A 6,022-nucleotide genomic window follows, 5' to 3' on the forward strand; every position below is an offset into this window, starting at 1 on the left:
AAGATTTCTATAATCAGTCTCTTCTTTGTCGCTTTCCCTAGAGCAGGGGATCTTAGGAGTCTGTCTCAGAAAGCTGTTTGTTTTATGACTTCTCAGGACGTCAAAAATACATGTCTATCTAGAATAGAATATATAGGTATATAGAATAAATATAGGAGAGACCTATATAGGAGATACAGAAAAAAATACGTACTGGTAGCCATGTTTCTTGGGCTTCTAATTGTCCACATAAGCATTTATTTAGTCACCCAGATCAAATGCTGAGAAGCAGCTCAAGAGCTTTCCTTGTGGTAAAGATTCCTGAAGGACATTGCTGCCACCGAACCCAGAGGACATGCACAAATGAATCTGTAAGAAGGGTTTGTGGTGTCAGTTCTTTCCTCTGAAGCAGCCTGTGGTGGGGTGAGGAGCATTAGTGTGGTTCCACATCTGGGCTTCCCAACAGTCCCTGGGATACCTCTGGTGTGGGTGAAATAGCACTGGCATGACCTGCTTATGAGACTGTTCACTCTCCTGTCAGGTGTCCTGTGGTATCTGGGAAGTCAAGTCTGTAAATAGTCCCTTAAAACTTCGCAAATTTATAAGAATTGCTATTTATAGGGTCTCTAACCTTCAAATCAGTGTTAGTTGTATCTCTCATTTCTTGTGTTGGGAGGGATATGTAAATTCATCTCCATTTTAGGAGTGGGCCACAGGCTTTGTAAGACGGTCACAAAGAGCCACTTGGAACCAGACTTGCTAGATGTGGGGTGAGTTGGACACATTGCTGCTCACTAGCTCAGGTTTCCCTTCAGTGAAAGAAGAATGATGATACTTGATCCTTTTGTGAAATACTTTGCACTCTAGTGATGAGCAGCATAATAGAATGAGTCTGTGTTCTTTGGGCATGGCTGACATCCTTCCTTCACCGAGTGGTAGATCTGAGGTAGGTATGTGTCCACTCTTGGTGTCTGTAATTCAGTGTCTTTGCTCAAGTGGTAACTGGCTGTTGTGGACATGATACACAGGTATGTAGTGTGCTGAGTCCATACACCCTTTATTTTCTAACCCAGCCTTTTGTGAAGCCATAGTTTGGCTTTTCCCCACATGAGTTATTTTCTCCTTGCAAGCTCTGCTGTAGAGGCACTGTTTCTGCCTCCTTGCTTCTTTAATTTTATTTGCTGTATCCAATCTGATAAGGCTGATAACCTGCAAGTAGCATGCGAGGAGAATTTCCTGGCATGAGCTGCTGACTTGCTGAGATGGTTATCATTCCGTACTACAGAAGCATCCTGCTTTATTTATACATCGTTTGTCTTCGGTTTCATTATATGCCAAGATGAAAAAAAACCACCAGACTTTTCCATCAAGAGATTGCTTGTGTAACCATTCATACTATGGGTGTGAGGATGCCTGATACTTAAGCAAAATAGTTTTCTGCCCTAGCAGTGTTTGTAAGGATCCTCTCCTCTCCTCTCCTCTCCTCTCCTCTCCTCTCCTCTCCTCTCCTCTCCTCTCCTCTCCTCTCCTCTCCTCTCCTCTCCTCTCCTCTCCTCTCCTCTCCTCTCCTCTCCTCTCCTCTCCTCTCCTCTCCTCTCCTCTCCTCTCCTCTCCTCTCCTCTCCTCTCCTCTCCTCTCCTCTCCTCTCCTCTCCTCTCCTCTCCTCTCCTCTCCTCTCCTCTCCAATGCAACCTACTAAAACAGCATAAAATGGTCCAAAGCTCTTAATGTGGCTCAACCTGCCTTTGCTTCTTGGGGAGACCTATTTTAGGTGGAAGGAGAGGGCCAGGCACAAGATTGGATCCCCATCTCTGACCAGACAGAGAATGGATCTAGTGGCCAAACTTGCTTTCCATCCTCTATAGTTAGAGAGCTTTTATTACTACCCACCTGAAGCCAGAACTCTTAGGGTCACAGAAGAAAATCTGGCTTGGCTCCTGCCTCAGTGAGCCTATGGACCTAATGCCTCTGACCTAACAGGGCCAGTTCTAGCATCCTCCTTGTCATGAGCAAGATAAAAGATTCTGCCCAGCTGCCTTGGTGAAGGGTAATTGAACAATGCTGTCCTTCGGCTGCCTCCTGTAAGAGTAGTAAGATCATGTCTCTGCACCCATATCACAAGCAATGTATGCTCTGAGCATCAAGCTGCCTTCAGTTTTGCATAAGGAGAATTGCTTCAGTATTATTGTCCCCTTCAGGTCATGTCAAATGGCTTCTCTTGATTTTCTCAAGGCAATGTCTAGTCTTATCATGTTAATTGTAACTTGAGTCAGTAATAGCTTATAATTTCTTTGTTTTGCTACAGCAAGTTTTGTCAAAAATAGCCAAGTAACTTACTAATCAGTAACATTGATCAAGTAATCACTGTTCAGTGTTGTTTCAGACCCACTCAGGTTTTTAACTGCATCCCCACTCAAAGCTCCATTCATTGCCCTCAGTGAGTCATATGGTCCTCGATGTTAAATCATGGCTTTGCTTTTCTGTTGGGAGATACCCTAATTAACAGTCAAATGAATGCCAAAGCCAAGTAATTAGATTCTCTGCTTGAAGTTTAGTAATCTCTTTTCCCCGGGGATGTGTTCCTCCACTTTTGTTCTGGGCACACTCTTGGTGTCTGAGCTTCTTAGTTAAAAGTTTGTCTGCAGCAATCTTTGCTGCACAAACACTATGTTTCTCCTTCATCCTGCAACAATTAGAAACCTTGAGCATTTGGAAATACTGCCTTTCATTCTCTTTTAATTGCCTGCTTCCAATGTTACCTTAAAATCTCTTTCCCTAGGGTGTATTTAAACTGGTTAGACTTGTGTGAAGATCAGCTCACTGAGCCCATGACAACAATTCTGATGGCTCTTAAATCGACGAAAAAGGGTTAGGAATACATGCCCTTACAGCTGGCCCTTCCCATACTGTCTTTTCAAAATTATCTTTTGCACTTGATTTACTTTTCTCTCTGTGGTGAGTTTTGTTGGTGCTAATTACTCTTTTTTTTTCCAAAACTGCAGATGTTCGTATCTGAATCATCCCATTTTATCTTGTATTTTGAGGAACATTTTGGTTTTCTTTTTGAAGACCATGAGACTAGGAGGACCTTCCACAACAGAAGTCCAGGCTTCAGCTATTTTATCTAAAGGTTGTGGTTCCAGAGAGCTGGTTGTGACACCACCTACAACAAAAGTGACTAGAGGGAAATATTAAATGTGGTTAAAATACCACCCACCAAAGCTTGGAGAGCTCTGATGGGCTGGGTGAGGAAGGCAGCTACCTGGAACTGTGGTTGCATCTTTACTGAGAAGCCTGCTGATGTGGGGACTTCCAGGTATGGTGTGGTTTCAGCAGAACACTGCCCTTCCTCACCGCTCTCCTAAGGACTGTGGTTCTTCACCATGTCGTTTGCTCAGGTTCAGGGGGCAGCAGGGTTGACTACCAAATAAATGATCTGTGGAAATGGATGTTGCTCCTGGAAAAATGACTGACACTTCTGTGAACTGTTCTGAAAACGTTTAATCAGAGTGACTTCAATGAGAGGGGGAAGCATGTACACTGTGTCTGCTCCAGACACAAGGTAAGCAAAGCCCATGTTGCTGAGTGTTGTGTAAATGGTGGCAGGAGTACTCTGACACATTTCAGCTGGGAAGTAGCAAATATGTGCCTTAACAGATAGATGTGTACTTTTTAAAAAATTAATTTTCTGAAAAATTTCAGGCTTACTGAAGTCATACCTGAGAGGATGCTTTTCTGTGCCAAAACAAATATTTTTGCATGGATGAGAATTAAGGCTGGAAATCTAATGTGCACGTAGACATATCTCCCTCTCACAATTTGCTGTGCGGTTGTTGGTCGTCAGCATTAGGCAAGTCAGACAACGTGCTTGGCATGTGCACAATGGGTGAACAGGTATTAGGCATTCTGGTCACAAGTGGTGTTCCCCAGGGCTCAGTGCTGGGGCCAGTTCTGTTAATGTGTTTACCAATGATGGGTAAGTGCACCCTCAGAAAGTTTGCAGATGACACCAAGTTGGGTGGGAGTGTTGATCTGCCTGGCTCTGCAGAGAGACCTGGACAGGCTGGGTTGATGGGCTGAGGCCAATTGCATGAGGTTCAACAAGGCCAAGTGTCAGGTCTTGCACTTGGGCCACAACAACGCCAGGCAATGCTACAGGGTTGGGGAAGAGTGGCTGGAAAGCTGCCCAGGGGGAAAGGACCTGGGGGTGTAGATTGACACCCTGCTGAAGATTGCATTGAAGCTGGTGAAGGGTCTAGAGCACAAGTCTTCTGAGGAGCAACTGAGGGAACTGGGGTTGTTTAGCCTGGAGAAAAGGAGGCTGAGGGGAGATGTTACTGTTCTCTACAACTACCTGAATGAAAGTAGGTTGTAGCAAGGTGAGGGTTGGTCTCCCAAGTAACAAGCGATAGGACAAGAGGAGATGGGCTCAAGTTGTGCCAGGGGAGGTTCAGATTAGATATTAGAAGAAACTTCTTAACTGAAAGGGTAATTGAAAACTGGAATAGGCTGACCAGGGAGGTGGTTGAATCACGATCCCTGGGGGTGTTTAAAAGACATATAGATGTGGTGCACAGGAACATGGTTTAAGCACTGGACTTGGTAGAGTTAGGTTAATGGTTGGTGGTTGAGGTTATGGCTTCATCTTAAAGGTCCTTTCCAATCACAAGGATTCTGTATTCTGTATTGGAACCTGGAGAAAAATGACAGGACTGGGATTCCTTCTGAGTTTTAAGAGACTCTGGAAGTGCCAGCCATACCTGGATCAGCATATTGCCTGCCATTTTCTGTAAGGTAGCTTTGAGATCTAGAAATATGAAATCTGAAGCTGCAGGTTTTAATAATTTCTGTGTATTGTCTTGATTTAATTGGTTTATGCTACAGTGATTAAATGCTGCTGTTTGAGATGAGAAATTGCCATGATTTCACAATGGAAACTTAAGGGAAAGCTTTGAGGGGGTGTTCTCATTTATTTTAGGAACTTGAATAACTAGACTCAAAAACAGTGGGCTGGGTTGCACAGCAGTGCCTCTCTGTTTGAGGCTGTGAGGTGCTTATGGGTTATCTTCTGGGGTGCACCCCACAGCCCTAGCTTCCCAGTCAGCCCACCTGGCAAATTATTGTGGCTTTTGAGCTACGTGTCTCTGCACAGAAGCTGTGATGTGGGGAAGGTGCATGCTCATCTCGTCCCTCCAAATGTCTCAGCATGGACGTGCTGTCCCAGACCCTCTCTGTGAGGCCACAGTCACGCAGGAGCACAGCTGTGCTTTGTTCCCTGCTAGCATTAGGTCATCCATCCAAATAAGTGACTTCTTGTTGCATGTTTGCTGGAGGAAAGCCTGAATCTCCATTATTCCTTGCTCACCACATCTGGCTTGGGACCCAGTGCTATTTGGTGGCCTGTTACATGCCCGTGTATTCATCCTCTGTTGTGTTATCACGTTATGGGCTGACTCAGCTCACTCTTTGTCCTCAGCACATGGGCTAGGATTGTGCTCCAGCGTTCCCTGTTGGCCCCAGGTCTTCTGTGGATGGTCCCAGTCAAACTTTTTTGGGGGTGACACACATCCTGGAACATGCTTGTGAAACGCCATCATGTGTGGCCTTAGCAAAGGCCTTATGCTCAACTTGTACTGTTACCGAGTAAGAGGTTTGGCTTGCTGTCTTCCAGCAGATGAAATGGGCTTTGGGAGACATTGTAGGTCATTGTTAGTTGTGCACTTTTCTCCCTCAGGACACACCACAAAAAGTTTTCATCATGATCCCAGCAATCGCTCATGCAACAGAAAGGGTCTTCAGCCTCGCGTATTATTAAAACAAGTCATGGAAACATGAATCATGGTAACTCACCTACACGTGTTATCACTTGAATGGAGTTCTATGTGACTCTGTGCTCTGGGTGTATAATTATGACTAGAAATGTGGGCATGCTTAAAAATAAACTCAGATATTCTGTGGTTGTTTTTTTTTAATCTGGCACGGAGGCAGGCAGTGTAAGTATTTCACTGCCTTTTCTTTCATATAATGGTTGTTGAAATGTAAA

The sequence above is a fragment of the Apus apus genome, chromosome 3, assembly GCF_020740795.1.
Source record: "Apus apus isolate bApuApu2 chromosome 3, bApuApu2.pri.cur, whole genome shotgun sequence".
Taxonomy (NCBI): domain Eukaryota; kingdom Metazoa; phylum Chordata; class Aves; order Apodiformes; family Apodidae; genus Apus; species Apus apus.